The 22,364-nt window shown below is 35.7% G+C and overlaps 2 long non-coding RNA genes across 3 annotated transcripts in view; one reads left to right on the forward strand and one right to left on the reverse strand.

Moving 5' to 3' along the window:
* Window positions 1-22,364, forward strand: part of LOC138699906 (uncharacterized) — a 210,872-nt gene that overhangs the window by 140,078 nt on the left and 48,430 nt on the right. The gene's annotated exons all lie outside the window — the stretch shown is intronic.
* LOC138699901 (uncharacterized) lies at window positions 2,263-21,827 on the reverse strand. Its single transcript, XR_011332121.1, has 6 exons — window positions 21,682-21,827; window positions 18,051-18,258; window positions 16,215-16,268; window positions 12,996-13,127; window positions 8,664-8,852; window positions 2,263-2,394 (listed from the first exon to the last, which is right to left on the reverse strand). It is a non-coding gene; the product is annotated as an uncharacterized lncRNA (long non-coding RNA).

The following is a 22,364-nucleotide window of genomic DNA, read 5'->3' on the forward strand; positions in this document are numbered from 1 at the left end:
GCGTTTTAATTATTATGGAGAAGAAGAAGGAAAAAACAAGCTAACAAAGCAGTAGTTTCTGGCTGTCTGAATAATCATATCTGGAAAAATACGTATTTAAGGAAATACACAAAAAACAACAACAATATATAAAGCAGTAATTAGACTGGTTATGACGCAAAATATAGAAATGACAACCTTACAGAAAATAGTTGGTAAAATAAGGTAAGATAAAATAAAAATCTGTGAAATCAGAGCGGCATAGTACAATGTACATACAACCAATAACAGAGTGGACCAGTAGAAGGAGAGACGAATGTAATGCTCATGTCTCACACAGGATAGAAAACAGAATCATGAAGACAACCAGAGACGGTTTTCCAAACAGAAGAAGTTCCCGGAAGACACAGGAAAAGGGAGCAAGAAGAAGAAACATAGTACATTATCAATTTTAAAACAGCATAAATGCGCTCCATGACACCTTGATTAAGTTTACTAGATGCATCTGCAGGAAAACCGGACATTAGAAATAGTTTTTTGTCTTTTATCTAGTCAGCAACGTTCAGAAGCCGAATTCCTGGAGTGTCGGTTCCCTACGCTGGTAACCCGATTCGAATTCCAGAGGGTATAAGCGGAATTTGTGGTGTACAAAGTCTGTGCTTGGTGATGCACTTTCGCGAGGTACTGTTTCTGCTACAGGAATTCCACCATTATTCCATTAATCATCATGCGTTGCTGTATAGGTCGCCTCCCATGGTGCACCAATTGAAACCGTTACGGCAGCAAAATTATCTGCAGTTATAATCGGTATAAGTCCACACCTGTGGAGTAACGGTCAGCGCGTCTGGCCGCGAAACTAGGTGGCCAGGGTTCGATTCCCGGTCGGGGAAAGTTACCTGGTTGAGGTTTTTTCTGGGGTTTTCCCTCAACACAATATGAGCAAATGCTGGGTAACTATCGGTGCTGGATACAGGACTAATTTCACCGGCATTATCACCTTCACCTCATTCAAACGCTAAATAACCAAAGATGTTGATAAAGCGTCTTAAAATAACCTACTAAAACTACTAATTGGTACAATGTGACGTTAGGTGCTAAGTCGTAACTTCAACACTTTTCTCACATTACTTGATCAACTACTTAAATTAGTGATTTCCTAGCTGTTAATTTCACTCTTGGCAACACTTCTTCGAATACACGAATGTTACAGATACAACAATTAGTCATTTTGTAATTGCTATGTTGGCACAATTTGAGATAAGCTAATTAATTATGCGAAGCATACTACTCTAGATTAAATTCACCAATTTTATTCGGATGACATATTGAGCATATACTTTGTACCGCGTTTATAATATAACATATTATCTTGCATAAATACAATTATTATTCCTTTACATAGCGCATTATATGCGAAACTACTGTTTTCGTCATCTCACATTTTAGTAAACATTAGTTCATTGGCCTCAAGGTTGGTAGTATTGAAGTGCCAACCATCTTTGATATTTGGTACCTCGGGGTATTCTCGTTTCTTCCTTCTCATTCCATCAACACTCTTTCACAATTCCCCACTTATACGACAGTAATGGTCGATATTAGAAGACTCTTAGATCTGCAAAGAAGGAGCCTTAGCCCCCATCCCTGAGTGCTTCCCTTCCTGAGGGAGGCATATCTACCTATGTAGATCCGTGACGTGCGACACACCATCATCAAATGTGTGGTAAAATAATTTCACGACTGTAAATTTATGCGTAGTGCAATGGATGGTAGAGCTGGCATGGCTTTGAAGCACAATCAGCACGCAATTCATTCCATTACGGATGGACAAAAAGCCTACTTGAGTTGAAGCGCTTAGGGATGCCCTATGTTCCGTTTGATAAACACGTATATACCTTTGTACTTCTACCTCTACTAGAGGCTACATCCTCCGTGTCTGAAATTTGTAGAGTTAGTCAGCGCATTTGGGTGGATACGAAGAGAAGCGAGAGTATGTTGAGGGCAGCAACGGCTTCCGGCCGCTAAGGGTAAGATGCGCATGGCAGAAGGTTATAGGTAGTGTGGGATCTTAACTACCGTTGAGTTCAGAAATGATCCCCTCTCTGCAGTCGCTCGCACCCTTCAAGCAATGCCTTCCCTCCAGAGACTGGCCCCCTCCATTCACCAATGATACAGAGGACTATTTTCGTTTTCTACAAATTTCAGACACGGAGTATACTGTAGTTTGCTGAGGAACATTCAAAATATAGAATGATAGGAATTTTAATATAAAATTTAAACAAAATGTAGTATTATAAAATGATTTATTTGTAACTTTGAGCTCTGCTCACATATTATTCCATGTGTATGGTATCACATCTGTTGATCACCTTAATTTATTTTATTGTTCTCAGATTCGAAGATTATGTTGCGATATTTCTGAAAACAAAGAAATGATGTCTATATTATTATTGATAAATAATAAGAATTATAAGTCTTTGCGATTATACCATCAATATAAATAGTATAATTTATTAATAGTGATGAGATTAAAAAGTAATTTTAAAATTCTACAGAATGTAAAAACCTTATTTGTTCTGTACTCGATAAAAAAATGCAAACGTAATTGAAGAGTCCACTGCAAGAATACATTTGGAATACATTTTACAGAAGAAGCAATTGAAAGTTTGAAATGCTTAGCGCTCAAAGCTTAACTGTGATTTTCCGATCATTACTGGACAATGACTATCAACATTAATGCCATATAACTCTCTATGTACATTCTATATGTCTTAAGCTATGCATTGACAGTCTTGGTTCATTTTTCGACAAGAAAGTGACATCCATCATTCTTGCAGTGGACTCTTCAATTGAATCCAATATGATAAAGGAGGAATGATATGTTATTGAATGGCGTAGTATAATTTTCAGGATTGAAGAGGTAGATAAGGTGAACACATTTTGTTAAACAACTACTGTCAGATGTAGCTGCAGCATAATAATTATGACGTCATAAACCATTGCTAATCACAGAAAATAACGTCCGAAATGAAAAATGATAAAGTAAATGAGGTATGAGGAACATTATTATCTTTCACATCTATAACAGATATTGGAAATTACGACCGCCAACTTCATTACAAAGTGTGTAGTGACAAACTTATCAAAATCACTGCCACAGTTACTGGAAATAGGAAGTTTTGAAACAACAGTACTTTCGGTGAAAAATAGGGATTGTCCCAGAGAAAACTTGAACCGAATGGAAACTCTATGAATGTTACTCTTTTATAAACTGAAAGCTAGTGCAAGATAAAACAAATTATGTTAATAGGTAAAATGTAGAAATTGTATTTAAATAATAATATATCTTTGTGTAAAATTGTTGTATGTAATGTGTCTGTGATCCATTATATAATAATAAACAACATACTCTTTTATAAAATAGCCTGCTTAGGTATTTTTCTTCTTTCATACAATAGAACGAGCTGCAACATAATTCCCGCCAGTTTCCCCGTAACAAAATTGCATATCAGCAAGCTTCGTGAATGTTTAAGTATCCATTATGAAGTAAACTTGCTTTAAACTGAACTGAAGTCTGTGTGAATGGAACACGAGCGATATGTAAATAATTAGCAGTGATATGACATCATACTGCAGGTATATTCAGTCATCAAAAGTAAGTGTAAGCGAGTGGACGCATTGTAGTTGAAGTCCGTCAAAGCAGGAAGCGCAGTAAAAAAGGTCAATATTCTACGCATAAGGTGAAGAAATTATTAAAAATAAAGTGAGTGAAGTGAAAGTGAAGTGAAAATGGGCGTAGATATTAGTGTTTATAGAGCGAGAATAGGAGGTTTCGTCACAAGAAGAAAAAGAATGAATAAAAGGCAAGAGAATAGTGATGGAGAGGCGTTAAGTTGGGCAATAGGAGCAGTTTTAGTAATATTGCTAGTAATTGGAGGAATTGAAACGAACCCAGGGCCCGTAAATGAGGGAGGTGAAAATATAAGAGAGGTAGTTAGGGAAGAATTGATGAACGGCCTAGAAATGATTAGACAAGAAATCAGACAAACTTTAACAAGCGTGAGGACAAATACAGAAACGAACACGAAGAAAATAGAAGATCTACAGCAAGAAAATAAGCAAATGAAATTGAAAATTGAAAATTTGGAACACAACCAGAGAAAGAAAAATTTAATAATTTTCGGACTGAAAGAAAAGCAAAGAGAATATATATATGAAACATATAAAATAGTGTGTGACTTGTGTTGGGAGTTTTTCGGAATAGAATTGAATGAATGTCATATAGCAGAGGCATTTAGACTCGGGAAAAGCACAAACCGGCCAATACTTATCAAACTGTCAAGTATGAGAACGAAAGAAGTAATTATGAGTAGACTGAGAAATTTGAAAAATACGGGCATTAGAATAGAGAATGATTACAGTTGGGAGACGAGAAATAAAAGGAAACTACTGCTACCATATCTAAAGGAAGCACGGGACAAGGGACATTTTGCGATTCTAAGCAATGACAAACTAAAAATAGATGGGATGATGTATGATCTAGAATATTGCCAAAAGAATTTTGGGAAGCATGAACTTGGAGCTAGGGGGCCAACCGAGAGTGAAGGAGAATCGTCAAAGGGAGCGAGACCCAAACAGAAACGACTAGAGAGAAGAGAATCAAATGAGTTAGGCAGAGTTGACGACCCGGTGAACCAGGTCGGGAGCGTATGGACAAGGAGCCCAAGTGAGTCAACGAGAAGTGGAAGAGAAGAAACGGCAGTCAGCGATTTGTACAGGAGGACAGGTGAATGTACGAAGAGTAGCCAGAGAAGACGGCAGGATTCTCCAAGAAGTGGGACAGGAAAGATTAGGATGTCTCCGCCTATACATGGAAGAAGACAGGAATCGCCTGAGAGGGAGAGAGAAGAGATCGTGCTGTCTACGCCGAACGGGAGCCCACTCACCCTGACGGGAAAGGGCAAGGAGCAGAAAGGCTACAATTTGAGGAGTTTGTGCTTGAGCGACATGAGCGACAACAAAAATGTAAGAAAAGACAATAACATAGGAAATAGTGCAAAGGGATGAAACACTAATAAGATTTTGGATAAAATAAATAAAGATATGGAGAGATTGCTAGGAGAACATGATATCTTAGAATTAGCCGAATCGTGGTAAAAGGCAGATAATAAATTAAGTATAAAGGGTTTCAAATGCTTTAGTGAAGCAAGAACCAAACAGGGAAAAATAGAAAGAAAACCAGGGAGATAATATTCTTGGTGCATGAGAACATGATTGAGGAGATTAAAACAAGTTTAGAGGAAATTATACGGCTAGAAAAGTCAAATGTTTATAGGTGTGCACGTATGTACATCCAAAGAATTCAAAATATGTCAATAATTATTTCTGGAAGGAATTGAGGACCGAAATGAAGGAATTAAGGGACAAATTCAAAATAGAAGAAATACTAATAATGTGGGATTTTAATGGGAGAATAGCAGAATAGAATGTAGAAAATATGAGAATTTTGGAACTGGGAAAAGGGTGGGAAAGATTCAGCAAAGACAAAATCTTAAATGAAGAAGGGAATGAATTATTAAAATTTTGTAACGAGGAGAATTTTGACATTGCGAATGGGAAATACGGAGAGGGTGCAGAAGGAAGGTTTACATTCGTTAACCTAAATGGAAAAAGTATGATTGATTATATGTTAATTGCAGGCGATCTGAGATATCATGTTGTCAACTTTACAATAGAAAATAAATCGCTAAATAATCACACGTTTTTAACGATGGTTTTGAAGTTAAGATTCATAGGAGTTAAACTAGAAGTGAGATAAGAGAGAGAATAAGACAAGTAGAAAAAACAAAGTGGTATTAAGAAAATGGTATGGAAAGAGGGAAAGAAATTAACATGTGTACTCGTATATAAGAAGAGTTTTTGTTCATAAATAATTATAATGATTACATGTAGTATAGAATATAATAGTTATGAATAGTAAAATGTAATTAAGGTTGGTTTTCTGGAAAACAGAAATGTAACAGGATCACCATTAACAAATGATACACAAATTGTACATGATTTTGGTGACAATAAATGTACATATACATACTGCAAGTATTGACAATTCAATGAGATGAAGGTTGGCTCGTTGTCTGTCACAGAGGCTACAAATCAAACATTTCATACAACCAACTCATATTTCCGATCATGGGTTGCTTAATTAAAAGCGCTAATTTCATCGCCTTCTACAATCCCTTAAATTTACGCTACGTCATCCTTTAAGATTCTGTATGTGGAGAAACCTGACCATCTGAAGTAATATTCCTACAGGATTCAATTAATGATTTGTAAATAAATAATAACTATAACTTTTCAAAATAAATATTTCCCGCCCTTTTTTATTTTGTATATTTATCAAAACATTAGTATTTCTAGTAGACGGTAGAATTTATAAGTTGTTAAATTTTACAGCCTTGTATCAATCTAGTTTCATCTTTAACAGCAATAACATTTTCAACAATAACGCCTTGTAACCGTTCCCCTTAAACGTCTTATTTTTTGTAACATTACGCTTTACTGAAGTCAAGAGAATTTCCAATTAAAGTAGGCTACTGTTATGACGACGTATATATATATATATATATATATATATATATATATATATATATATATATATATTGTTTTGTTTTGTTTTTGAATACTAGCGCATATACATAAGAGTTTCATTCTTCTAAAGAGGTAGTTAAATATCAATTGAGCCCATTAAAAACATTTGTTTTTACTTCTAATGTTTTAGTATTCTACATTTTCTATCTAAGACTTACTGAACGTATTCAGAACCTGAAATTACTAATAACAATTGCATCAACGTTGGTTATTATAAAAGCAGGTTAAAATTTCCATCGAACAACTAGTTAAGAATTTTTATTGTACATCGAAACCAGGTGGCCCGGGTTCGAATCCCGGTCGGGGCAAGTTACCTGGTTGAGGTTTTTTCCGGGGTTTTCCCTCAACCCAACATGAGCAAATGCTGGGTAACTTTCGGTGCTGGACCCCGGACTCATTTCACCGGCATTATCACCTTCATATCATTCAGACGCTAAATAACCTAGATGTTGATACAGCGTCGTAAAATAACCCAATAAAATAAATAAATAAATACTGTACATCGACCTCGTTTAGGACTTAAACTGAACGTTGATCACGGTGATATCTAACCGACCGTACAGATGTCCAGGATATAGTGAAAAAAGTGGGCAAAACTTCAGGTGTGGATTCCTCATAAGTACAGAAGAAAAAATTGTTATATTAACATAGGTCCGGAAATGCTTGGTTTCTGAATAGGGTTTACATATTTATGATCATAGTGTAATTCATACGTTTTTCTACTGAAATTATTGTAGTGCATTCTGTTTAGATTTCCTCAAACTAACTGTTAAAAAAATAGACCTCCTTCCTGAATACAGGCCGAACATGCTTGGCCTTCACACTCACCAGATCTACACGCATTGCTCTTCTTTCTGTGGGAACGTTTAAAGTCGTTGGTGTATTCGACTTCTATGGATAATTATGGAACTTTCCGTCAGCGTATACTGCAAGACTGTCAGACAATAACTATGCCAGGAATTTTGGAGCCGCAGAGTATATTCAAGTAGGAGGTTGATATTTTGAGCAGTTCATCTAAGGAAATGTAAACAAAATGCATCACAATATATATTTCCAGAACTGTACATACGTCCAGTAGTTGTATTTTCAGAGCTCACTTGAACACATACACGAGGGTCGTCCAGAAAGTAAGATTTCCTGGTACCGTTTAGAGAAAGAAAACAGAATATCATGGAAAGATTTATTGGAACAGATGCGGCAATTGTTGAGCTGTTTTTCAACATATTTCCCACCGGAGTTGGGATCATACCGTGGGATCAACTTTTGTATCCCTGTGTCGTCGACGTCTGCCACTTGGAATCGTAACGAGTGTGTGATAGCCGTCTGCACCTCTCCGTTGATCCCACGGTATGGCAAATGTCTCAATCGCAGTGGGGAATATGTTGAAAAATAGCTCAACAATTTCTGTATCTGTTCCTACAAATCTTTCCATGAAATTTTGTTTTTCTTTCTGTAGGCCTAAACGGCCACAGGGAAACTTACTTTCTGTTCACGTATCGTAAATAACTAAAAAAATAGCGTTTTGGGACTATGAATGTTAGGACTGTTACAGAGAAGTAATAAACATCGGAAAGTAGTAGAACACAGCCTACTTCCATAAGCGGTTGCTGGTAACCTATCAATTCACATCAATTTTACAAATAAATTACCATACATAATTCGTCTGTAACTCAGGAGACGGATCCTCCTGTGATATGGTTAGATAACCATAATTTGGAATTTTTTTTTCATAGTGGAAACGTGAAATCTTCACACTCATCACACATACATGTACACTCGTACATATGCCTATATATTCCTTCATTGATTAATTGATTCATTCATTTATGCATATGTTTATTCGTTCAAACATTTCTTCAATCTAACTTTTGCTTATTCAGTTACATATTTATGCATTTATTCAATTTTTCATTTATATATTAAAACGTTAGTATGTACTTTGATTACATATTATTGTAATATAGTTTTGTTTCTCATGAATATAAAGATTTTCTCTTTGTTCTAAACATTAATTTATTAAAATCACGTTCTCGACTTACCCTGACTTACACACCTACATACTCGAATGGGCGGTCTCGCTGGTAATCCCCGTAATACTCCCGTTCTCTCTCTTGTTCTCTTCCAATCTCCTCTCCTCTTTCGAAAGCTCTTCCTTCCTCGAAGCCAATAAACTCTCCGAGCTGGGCAAAAACACCCAGAGCGGCAATCAGGAGGAACACTACAATAATCTGCAACACATAAGTAGAGAGGTACAGCAATCAGGAGCAACACCATAACAGCCCCCATCACAGACAATTAGCGAGAAGTACAGCAATCAGGAGCAACACCATAACAGCCCCCATCACAGACAATTAGCGAGAAGTACAGAAATCAGGAGCGACACCATAACAGCCTGCATCACAGACAATTAGAGAGGGGTAGAGCGATCAGGAGCGACACCATAACAGCCTGCATCACAGACAATTAGAGAGAAATACAGCAATCAGGAGCGACACCATAACAGTCTGCATCACAGACAGAGAGAAATACAGCAATCAGGAGCAACACCATAACATCCTGCATCACAGACAATTAGAGAGAAGTACAGCAATCAGGAGCAACACCATAACAGTCTGCATCACAGACAATTAGAGAGAAATACAGCAATCAGAAGCAACACCATAACATCCTGCATCACAGACAATTAGAGAGAAGTACAGCAATCAGGAGCAACACCATAACAGTCTGCATCACAGACAATTAGAGAGAAATACAGCAATCAGGAGCAACACCATAACATCCTGCATCACAGACAATTAGAGAGAAGTACAGCAATCAGGAGCAACACCATAACAGTCTGCATCATAGACAATTAGAGGGAAGTACAGCAATCAGAAGCAATACCATAACAGTCTGCATCACAGACAATTAGAGGGAAGTACAGCAATCAGAAGCAATACCATAACAGTCTGCATCGCAGACAATTAGAGGGAAGTACAGCAATCGGGAGGAACATCATAACAACCTGCATCAGAGGCAATTAGAGGGAAGTACAGCAATCAGAAGCAATACCATAACAGTCTGCATCACAGACAATTAGAGGGAAGTACAGCAATCAGAAGCAACACCATAACATCCTGCATCACAGACAATTAGAGAGAAGTACAGCAATCAGGAGCAACACCATAACAGTCTGCATCATAGACAATTAGAGAGGGGTAGAGCGATCAGGAGCGACACCATAACAGTCTGCATCACAGACAATTAGAGGGAAGTACAGCAATCAGAAGCAATACCATAACAGTCTGCATCACAGACAATTAGAGGGAAGTACAGCAATCAGAAGCAACACCATAACATCCTGCATCACAGACAATTAGAGAGAAGTACAGCAATCAGGAGCAACACCATAACAGTCTGCATCATAGACAATTAGAGAGGGGTAGAGCGATCAGGAGCGACACCATAACAGTCTGCATCACAGACAATTAGAGAGAAATACAGCAATCAGGAGGAACACCATAGCATCCTGCATCACAGACAATTAGAGAGAAGTACAGCAATCAGGAGCAACACCATAACAGTCTGCATCACAGACAATTAGAGAGAAATACAGACATCAAGAGCAATACCATAACAGTCTGCGTCACAGACAATTAGAGGAAGTACAGCAATCAGAAGCAACATTGTAACATCCTGCATCACAGAAAATTAGAGAGAAGTACAGCAATCAGAAGCAATACCATAACAGTCTGCATCACAGACAATTAGAGGGAAGTACAGCAATCAGAAGCAATACCATAACAGTCTGCATCACAGACAATTAGAGGGAAGTACAGCAATCAGAAGCAATACCATAACAGTCTGCATCGCAGACAATTAGAGGGAAGTACAGCAATCGGGAGGAACATCATAACAACCTGCATCAGAGGCAATTAAAGAGAAGTACAGCAATCAGAAGCAACACCACAACAATCTTCAACACAAACAAATAGAGAGAAGTGCAACAATTAAGAGAAGCACCACAACAATCTGTATCACAATTAAATAGAGACAAGTACAGAAATTAAGAGAAGCACCACAACAACCTCCAACACCGAAAATTATAAGTGCGGTCATCAAGAGGAACACCACAGTTGTAACACAGACAGTTAGAGAGATATGAGGCAATCAAGAAAAGCACAGCAACAATCTGCAACATAGACAATTGGAAATAAGTATGGAAATCAAGAGAATGGTCACAACAATCTGCAATACCATTAATTACAACGCAGTGCGAAAATCAAGAGAAGCACCGTAGCAATCTGCGACGAGGACAATTAGAGAGAATTACGGAAACTAAGAGATTCGTCACAATAAACTGAAACACAAACAATAAGGATTGAGGCCATGAAGAGAAGCATCGCTACAATCTTGCAATACTATTAATTAGAGAGAAGTACGGCAATCAAGAGAAACATTACAACAATTTGCAAAACTGTTAATTAGAGAAATACATTGCAATCAGGTGCAGCACAACTATAATCTGCAACGCCATTATTTAGAAGCAACATCACACCGACAATTCGAGATATATGTGATGCAAGCATGAGACATTTAGTCCGGAAGCATACTGCATCGGATATTCTGTCTCGGAAGGGATGATTTTGTCTCGGACCGTTCGATGTGACGGTGATTACGCGCATTCTGAGGAGGCAGCATACTGCATCGGACATTCGGACATTCACCACCTCATAACAATGCGTGTAATCACCGTCACATCAAACGGTCTGAGACAAAACCGTCCTGTCCGAGACAGAATGTCCGATGCCGACCTTAAAGTCTATGTTCAGATCTTGAGTATTAATTAGGCGTTATGATGTTAGGATTAGGCTTTCTTTATTTCTACCATTTTCTTTGCTATCCTTCCACAGTGTCTTCATAATACAACCTCTTCGACCGATATAGAAAGCAACATTGAACATCTCCACTGTATGGTATTCCTCATATACACCGTCATAGCATCTTCAGGAGAAAATGAGTGTAACGAAGGTGACATTACACTTTGTCGATTTATTTTTTAATCTCTCCGCAAAAATTCAGTTCATTTATCTTGTTGCTAATGATAACTTTTAAGTAATACCGTAAATAAAGTAAAGTAAATATTCAAATTAGATGAAGTTTCATTCTCTGGATCACACTCAATCACTTGTATAATCTCGAATTCAAAGTATTTGACTCGTTTATAAATTATACAATTTAGTTACATTTAATTACTTTATAAAAATCTGTATTAAAATATTTATGTGTATTTGTAATAATTTATTTCTAACATTTGTGGCATTTTTATAAATCTGCATTTCAAATGTTACGGAAGGTAAATTATATTAGTGACATATGCAGACTCGCCTCTTTAATTCTAAATATTTAAAAACTTCTGTTAATGCGTCATCCACGAATAACAAACTGATATTGATCGAATACTAACTTCTCGACAATGAGTGTACACTCTTCGTTTTTTTTTTTTTCGATTATACCTGCGTCCTCTTATGCTGTAGCCTTCAGAGTCAATTCTTATAGTGAATTCACAACGAAAAATAAAATAATTTTGTACATTATTACTGTACATTATTATGTATTAATTCCTCTTAATCAAACCCTGTTTATAATTATACGCTAAGTAATCTCTTTCATATGTTGGCTTATTCTCAGTAATATTAATTAGTTAATTAATATTAATATGACTCAGAAAGGCATTGGTTTTATTTTTGCTTACAGTGCAATAAAATTATATGTTTCCATTTGAAATTAAATATTTATTGAAGAATGTTGTATTGCATGTGCATCAATCCCTGAAAAACTGCCTCGTCAATACTATGAACAAAATTTTGAGAAACAATATAAGAAATCGCTAATGGCCAGTCCAGGCTATAGAGGGGATATAAAACTTAATAACTGTATATGTATATACTATTGTGAGGCAGATAATAACAAAGTATTCAGCTCATAAATTATTATTATTATTATTATTATTATTATTATTATTATTATTATTATTATTATTATTATTATTATTGTTATTATAAAATAATAACAACAATATTTATTATCGATACTTCTACCTTTGAAGGATTGAGATGTTTATTTTCTTATTTTCTCACTTCTGTGAGGATTACAAAACAAAACTCAACGATCACCTGTCATCAGTACCAGAACTCATTGTAAAGTAGTGTTCATGGCGGAATTTGTAATTTAAGACAACGCAGAATAATACAAGGTAAACAAACGTCTCACACTCTGTCTCTCTCTGACAAGGAGAAGAATTTCGACTTTGAAGCCGGGAATCAAACTTCGATCCGTTGTAGTGTGAAACATGACCACTTAGTAAGAGACTTATTGCTTGGAATACTCACTAGTTGTCGAGACATGTCTTGAAACTCTGCCAGGCTCTGTTCAGGAGACGAGTGATGCTGTCTTCATATGGACTCTACTTATATGCAAGGCGAACTTCACATCGAGGTACTCAAGTGAAGTACCCGTTAAACCTGAAATATAGCTGACATTGACCCTTGCTCACCTCTCACTGTCCATGCATGCGAGACAGACACACACCTATGCAAACAGCGTTCTGTCATCAGCTCCAAACTGAGCCCTACTTCGCCTCTATTTTCGTTTATTCCTTCATGTTACTGTTCTCATTGCCCTTGCTCGTCTTGTTCCTCTTATTACTCCTACATTTTTGACGTGTAACGTCTGTATTCGATCTACACTAATAGAAAAAAGAAAAGAATTTTGTGGAACGGAAATTCTAATTCTGTTGCTATGGAAATCCTTACGTCATATCCGATAAACTCAACAATGTTAACGAATCCATTTCTATACACAAAGTCCACATGTCCCTAGAAGAGTTTATTATATCCAATGTCCTGCTTACAGGGATCGAGAAATAAATCCTCACCATTTAAAATCAGATGAAGATATTGTTTTGATTTACATCTACCAAGATGCAAAAACCGTCGAAATTTATGCACCAAAGGTTTAAAAACAGTTGCATGTTCATGCGCATGCGCACTAACGTTTATCGTGGAAACGAGCCTGGCGCCATTGAGTAGAACATTCCGTCATTGGACCATTCTCCTTCATCGAGGCGACAATCAAAGGGAATGTATATCTGGACATGTGCACAACTTTTGTTGTTGATCAACTCCCCCAGGACCTTTTTCTGGGACTTTATGACGAATGTTGTGTACCAACGTGGTACAGTTGACACTTTGGAAAAACTGGGACAACACATTATAAATGCAGCTGCGCTATTCATTCCACAAATGTTATGGAACACTTGGCAGAAGGTTGAGTACCTTTTGGATGTCTTCAGGGTAGCTCGAGGCGCACACATCGAGTTGTACTGACCATTCTCCGAAAATCAAAGAGTTTTTACATCAAGTTGTACAAAAAGTTGTGTTATAAAACCATTATTTATACTTTAAATTAGCACTTATTTCTCGATCCCTCTAAGCGGGACACGGTGTACTTAATTCATGTATTGTGTTCGCATCTGTTTCGCTCCCACTTCAAAACATAATCCAATAACATTATTAAAAAAAAAATACATGGTGAAAGTGACATAACTTTGCAGATTGGAGTTGGCATAGAATAAATTAAAATAAATAAATACCTATTATGAGTTTTGTAATTCAGTGCATGTTTAATTAGAAAATTAGGTTGAAAGTCTACGTAGTTTGGTAACAGCGCGTCTTCGACTTACGTTCAAAAGCACACATGCACTCAGTGTGAACAGCTGAGTTCTATCTCTTAATCACTCCAGTAGGGTTTCCAGGCTTCCTAATGGCAGGAAATAAGGAGAAGTGTTATTCTTTTATTTAATTTGAAAGAAAACCATCCATTTTATTGACGAACTGCAAAGAGATAAATAAATCCTTATCAGTTTCTCAATAATAAGAGTAAAAATCAGAATCGCGCGGATAGTAGGGTAAAGTTGCCTAATTCCGTGATAGGTTTTTTCACTAAATGGTACAGGGTTGACTATCTTGCTAGGAAGTTCACCGATGTCACAAAAGTAGGCGAAAGATGCAATTTTCGAGAAAGATGTCTGGCTCTGTGGTCGAAGGGCAAAGCTTTGATTGACATTCAATTTAAAAAAAAGTCACGGGATTAGGGGTATCACGAAAATAGGCAACTTTACCCTACTTGACGAGTAAAATAGTGTTAACATTTAGGAGATAATTATTTTTACGGAGAAAACTATTCATTTGGGAATAATGTGACAGACAATTAGAATTTTTGTTGTAGTATTTCGAAGGATTAAGCTGTTCAATTCCGCACATTTATATTACTTCCACCCTATACATTGGTATACAGAAAATTCCCCCCCCCTCATGAATTATAACAAACCTTTTCAAATAGCTAGGTTATGTATATGAACGCCCTCCCCTTGTGTACAGGAATGAACTGTATCATATTGTTGAATTTATTGCATATGGCGTATACATTTCAATGACAGCCGAAGTCGAATGACATCAGTGTAATTTGTTCCACAAAATCCTCTAATAAAATTAATTCTATTAATGTTGGTCAAATATAGTCGTTATACGTAAAAAAATAAATATATTTTACTTGCATTATTCATCTTGATAGGTACTGTGCAGCAAAAGCCATCTATTAATTCTACATTCAGTTAGTTAATGGTCAATTTACATTCCATTTTAAATATTAAATTTAATTTTTAATGTTGACACATTTTATCATAAGAAAATGCTTAAAACCACAGCCTTGTATATTCAAGTAATTAAGCTATGGTTCTATTATATTTATGAACAAATGATTTGATTTAGCTTAAAGGTTAATACGTTTATATTAATAATGAGAGGATCGGACGTAAAACATGGTAACTAACATTTTGGTCAAAAATGAGATAATATGGTATCTTACATTCTGCGTCTAATGCAGTAGTTAGTTTTCCAACATCTCAACAGATCGCAAGAGTATACAGATTTTACTTTCATGGTAACTATACAAACTGTTGCATGTATAAATGTTTACCTACCTAATAACTTCAAAACATTAAAACATCACTTACCATGTTTTACTTCCGCACCCCTCAATTACCGATAGGATTGCGTAATAAGTGAATATTGAAGAGAGTAGAGACTGTAGGCTTTAAAAGATATGATTTCTCTGGATTTTTATTTGCTTTTGTCAGTAAATGTAACAGATTTAGTAAAAATTAAGCCATATAAAATTAAATGAAGACTTTTATTACTGTTTTGTAGCCACTTTTATTGGTCATTTAGTATTCACAAAAACAATATCCTAACACAAAACTCTTGTCTATCATAGATATAATAAACTCTGGTTAATTGATGCTTTATGACATCGTTAAACTTTATAGCTATATGTTATTACTTCGTTGTGTTCAGGTTTTCCATCTGACTCAGATTAATTATTTCTCAGCTACATCATCTGTACGTCGAGTCGTCTAAAATATTGTTAAACTGTAATAAATTCAAATTATTCAGTATCCAAAAAGATAGAGTAAATATAGCTTACTCAAAACCTTCAAGTTATGAATGTTGGCTGTTTTAACATATTGTAAGCTTATATGGCTTGTATACCTTTCTTCCAGGACTTATTATCTGTTGCAGCCATGGTTACGGTCTGTTTGACACCTGAAACATTTTAACAAAGAACAGGATTACATAACTTGATTATCATCACATGGTAGTGCACTTTTACATTATAATACTATATAATGTTCTCTTTATATGTGATGACGTAACGTCAGTCTCGAGATGCAAATCGGCTTCTTTTAATTACTCGTTAGTCATTATTAAGTCTGAAAGTTATTGGCGAAATATAATAAATAAATCTTATGTGTGTCACAATCCTTCTGTTACTTCTTCATCTTACGAAAAAAAGTTGGCAAAGACAAAAAAAGGAGAAATTGAGAGGTATTGCCTTATTTCATAGGGTCTCGTGACTGACGAAATATATAATAGTAATAATAATAATAACAATAATATTGTTATTATTATTATTATTATTATTATTATTATTAATTATAAATTTTTGAAGTTGGTATTATAATGTTAATGAAAAACAAGTGGTTGAAAATGCAAGCCCTCTTGCAGTGTCACTCAGGCCCACTAAAGATTATGAAAGACCCTTCAGGGTTGGTATTTTTGGTCTCCCTTTCTTAGAAATTAAAAATACACTGGCAAGTCATTAAGTTACAAATCGAAGGTTTTGGATGAGACCCCTGAAGCTACCATTAGAAGGTAATACGAGTATTATTCTGGCGTCAAGGTGATCGATGTGTGCACAAGCAAAACAAAGAAACAGTGTTGCAATATGGCGGCATATTTGCACGAATGTACTGTGCGATTTGTCTGGAAAAAAGGTCTGAAGGGAAAGGATAATCATAAATAAATATTGCTCGTGTATTGTGAACATTACCTGTCACGTAAAACTGTCTGCTGTTGGGTGCAGAAATTCTCCGAAGTATAACACGTATGGAACACAGAGTCATTCGGCCAGTGAAGATTGTCACGAAGGCAAATGTGTCATAGTTTGGAGATTTGATCTGAGCAGGCAGGATGAAGGGAACAATATGCTAGTTCTGGTAGTTATGTAGATTATGAATCTTGGGTGCATCATTACCAGTCCGAGATAAAGCGTGAAGCAGTTCTCAGATCAAGTCCCAATTTTACAAACTCACAGAGATGCCGCCATTTTGCAACTGCAGCTGTTTTGTTTCGTGTATCGATAATATTGTCTCGTATTTAACTATTTTAATTAAATATTCTTTAATTAAACTAAAGATCTGAAGAACGAAAATAATTCTCCTAAAATATAGAGCCTACTTATATCTCATGAATGGAGGAAGGATGCTTCCAATATGTGTTGCTGAAAAGGCTTTTTTTTTTTTTTTGTATTCGGGAAAAGCAATAGGGATTAACTAATTCAAAAAAATGTTTAAGATTTAAAAATAACGGTATTTTCTGTACATATAGGCAGAATGGCATGGTGTGAGTTACTTTTGGAACAAAACAGAATAAGCACATACATCTATTGTCAATGATAAGGAGAAAAACTCCACTTCTGTATTCTGACTTAGTACCTTACTGTGAATGATACCAGTTAAGAAATAAAATAATGGTCTCATACTTATAACCTCAACACTCAAGCATTCCGTCGCAATAAGCTCTTGCAGCTATTGTGAAACATTTAAAATATGGTTCGTTGTTACGTAGTGTACTTTGAAAATCATCACTTGGCATTAACAAACATAATACACTGAACGAACAACCTCTAGGAAGTGAAAATAAATCTTCATTCTGTTCTCGTAAATCAAGCGTAAAGATTCTGAATTACAAAATACTATCTGTTATTACTACTCGTAAATAAAAACTAAGAATTAAAAGTTTATGGACACAGACTGTATTACTCACCTGTCTTTTACCAGTCCCTGAAACCGTAGTCTAACGGGCGTCCGAACCTCTCCCGTTCAAATTCCAAACGTTCGAATTCTCTTTCTCGTTCTCTTTGCCTCACTGCATCTTCGATCCCCTCGACGACCTTGCCGGCCTCGAAACCAAGAATAAATCCTAATTGGGCCATGGCGCCCACTACGGCCAGAAGAAGGAACACCGTCACAACCTGTGAAGATAGATATCGCGTAAGTACCAAGTACAGGGTTGTTTCCGATCTCTGATAACGAATTTGAATGACAACATGTGCGTCAGGAGTCACACGACAGCTGAACTGTGGCGCGAGGTGACAGACCAGTAGTGAGTGATCTTATAGTCAGAGTGCACGGCGACACAAAGTAGAAATTCCCAAGAAAATCGAGTCTTTTTGGGAGAGATACATTACGACCCTTTCCAATGCCAAGTATAGCTTATTGAAAATAAAAGAAACCTGCAATAAATGAGGTTTCGTTAATTCCAAGAAAGACATCTTCTGTGTACTTAATAAGATTGGTAAAGCTCGAATGGAATTAATTTGTATCATCTCGTGGGGTGCGGCGACTTGTGACGGGGGATGGATTTGTTTGCTTTTCCCACTCTGGAATTAATCTCATTCGAGCTTTGCCTTTCTTGGAAATAAAGAAACCACGTTTTTTGCAGGCTCCTATGATTTTCACGTAACTGTACTTGGTATAGGAAAGAGTTGATATGTACCCCTTCCAAAAAGGCTCGATATTCTTGGGCATTGCTACTGTGAAATCACCCACTACTGGTCTATAACCTCTCGCCGCAATTCAGCTGCCGTGTGTTTCCTGACGCACATAATGTCATTCAAATTCGTTATCAGAGATCGAAGACAACCCTGTAATCATCATTTTCTTGTTTCTTGTTTTCGTAAAAATAGGCTATACACCAAACGATTATTAATTATTATGGTGATAATTATTTATTTATTAATGAGAGAAAAACTGAGACGTTAAGTCCGTTAAAGGGAAAGTTATCCATATACAAGGAACTTCTTGGTTTTTATCTCAGAGTGACATGAAATTATTGGAAATTGCACACACTGCTCCACTATAAATCTAAAGGAAGACGCCCAATCGGACGCTCTAAAAAAAAACGTTGGAAAGGCAATTTTAAATTATTCCTATGGAGAAAAACAATCCAAGAGCTAAATCGTACCGTATATGAAGATGATGATGATGATGATGATGATGATGATGATGATGATGATGATGATGATGATGATGATGATGATGATGATGATGATGAATTATACACAGTTACACTCTAAGAGATAAAATCAGAAATGACACATTTCCTAAATAGCATCGTGTGCTTTCCCCTTTAAAAAAATAAACGGCAACGTATGAAAGTAGAATGGTATAATGATAGTAGATCTACCAAAAAAAATTGATGATTTATTAAAAAATAAACTCATGAAAAATCATGACTGCATACTTATTTCTCGTATTATTCTCACATTAATCTACGTAAAGATATGCAGCTTAGCAAAGGCATGTACCTGCAGAGTTTTTTCTCCGCAGCATGACACAAGTCACTTCTCCGTATTTCAACCTATAACCATAGATCATACTCAGATTGCTCGGCGTTATAGACTTTGACGGTAACAATTTTTGTCAGGTTTACTATGCTGCCGTCTAGCTGTTACGTAAGAAGTCACGTCATAATTTTCATTTGAATTGCTTTAGCGACTGTACTGCCATCTCGTTTTCGTTTACGGCGGACGGGTGGCGATCCTGGCGGTTGTTCTCTTCAAAGTGCTACCGATTTTAACATAGGGATGAGCTATCTCTTATATATGATCTAGGCTATAAGGAATAAAGTGATTGAAGTGACACCCGATATTTATGCCGTAGAAGAAACCTGAATTTATGATTGTGGTAGCTTGCGCGTTTCTGCCACACGATCGTCATGAGAGCTAAAATTAAAGAGGAAAACAACAATATCTTATCTTCCTCCTATTAGGACTGGCTATGTGACCTTTCTTTGTTTGGTGTATGTTGTCTTACGTAGTGACCTCGCGCCATGCGGATCATATTACCAGGAAGTTCCAATAGTCTATTTGTCTGTCTATGTTTGTTCAAGAGACCCACTTCTTGATGTAGTTAATGTGATTGCGATATTGTTATTATTATTATTATTATTATTATTATTATTATTATTATTATTATTATTATTAGTCACTTCAGCTTCATTTGCAGAACTGTTCGGCTTTCCCTACAACTTTCCGCCATTCTTTCTTATCTTGTAAATATATCTTCCAATTTTTAATCTTAATTTCTTTCAAGTCGTTTATTGTATCATTCTCCCATCTGACTTTGGTCTTCCCTGTCCTCTTGTTCCTATTGGTTTCCATTTAAATATTTTCTTGACTAATCTTTCATCTGAAATTCTGATTATATGGCCGAACCATCTTAATCTTTGATAAAATTAATGTTTCCATTTTTATTTAGTATGTAGGCCTATAATTCATTATTTCTCCGAACTCTCCAATTCCCATCCCTCTTCTTCACTAGCACATATGTTTTCCTTAATATTTTCCTTTCAAATACTAATAACTTTTGAGTATCTGATTCTTTATATAGCCATGTTTTACACGCATATGTAATTACACGTCATAATATGATAGGCCTATATAGTACAGTCTCAATTTTACTTTCCTAGATAATAATTTACTTTTGAACAAATCTATATTAGCATAATAGGCTTTATTTCCTTATATTATTTCTGCTTCCATTCCTTTCTCATTATTATTATTATTATTATTATTATTATTATTATTATTATTATCTGCAGTAGTAGTAGTAGTAGTAGTAGTAGTAGTAGTAGTAGTAGTAGTAGTAGTAGTAGTAGTAGTAGTAGTAGCAGTAGCAGTAGCAGCAAGAGCAGGAATAAATTAATTTAATAGAAAACAGTACAAATTTTATATCTTCATGTGGTTATTAACGTAGCTATTTACGTTCATTTTTCTTGAAATTAAATTCATTCATATTTATACTATTGTTTTAAGAAAGATAACCATCAATTTACCACCGATTTGATAAAGGCTAATTATAAAATTGGAACAGGCCATAAACTCTCTTTCAAATTCATATATGTCCAATTATTTTACAATTTATCTATTCGCCATTATCCATAAAATAAAATGGATGGATAATGCATAGTATTACTGCCACTGTGATGTGCCCATCACATACCTAATGATCAATGCTGAAAGCAACAAATTACCCTTCCAATTGAGTTATTCAAATATTTGGAGCTACGGGCAACACAGATACACGCATTTATGTAATTGCATTTTCACATCTCAAAGATCTCATTGTAATTTATATTGTTTTATTGGTTTGTTCATAATTTATGTATCGCTTTATAGTTTTTCGACATGACTAAAATTTCGATAGTTTTATTTGTGTTCATCGTAACTACAAATAAAAACATATTTCGCATATAAATAAGATATAATTAAAGTTTCTCAAGTGTACTTATACTATTTAAGACTCGTGTGTTGAAAAACATTATTTTTTTTTACAGTGTCATAAATGGCAACAAAGAATTCTAATATTTAGTAAAATGTAGTCGGCCTACTCACCAGATTGCTTGACATGGTGCCTCTAACACACAGTTGAGTGATGGTTTGTTTGCTGCTGTATCTATCGACTTAGCGTGGAAAGTCCTTGCTGGAAGAAGAAAGCTAAATCGTAGAAGCACTTAATTTAGAGTGTCTCGTTTGTTTGTTTCTTAAATACCTGGCTACTCATACTACGTATCTTAATCATGATTTTACTTGGGTTCCACTATTTGTCAAAATTCCTGAGAGTTGTACAATTTATTGACCAACGCGATAGGAATTTGTGTCTTTAGGGCAATCACGAAGAATCTGTTATTGTGTAGAGCGACATGTTTCCTATTTAGAGAGATAAAATTTCTCTTCTGTGTAAAGTTCTGGCGTCAGTTCTTTGACGTCAGTGATATGTCAAAATATTCTTAACACAAGAACTTCTAAACGGTTACAAGTTAGGGAATGACACTGACGAAGAATGACGTACCTCACACCATCTACTGTTTCCTAGAGGTATGGTAAAATAAATAGGATCCAAAAGTTTGACTACAGAATGGTCCGATATATTTTGTCCTTTCTACGAATTAGTCCAAAATAAAGAAAGGTCTATTGCTGTTAAGATCATTGAAGTAAATGGTTTAATAAAAAATAGTCCAAACATTGTGATTCACACGGTAGTGGTCTGTACCGTATTCTGTACAATGGATACCTTA

This window comes from Periplaneta americana, chromosome 5 (assembly GCF_040183065.1).
Source record: "Periplaneta americana isolate PAMFEO1 chromosome 5, P.americana_PAMFEO1_priV1, whole genome shotgun sequence".
NCBI classification, from domain to species: Eukaryota; Metazoa; Arthropoda; class Insecta; order Blattodea; family Blattidae; genus Periplaneta; species Periplaneta americana.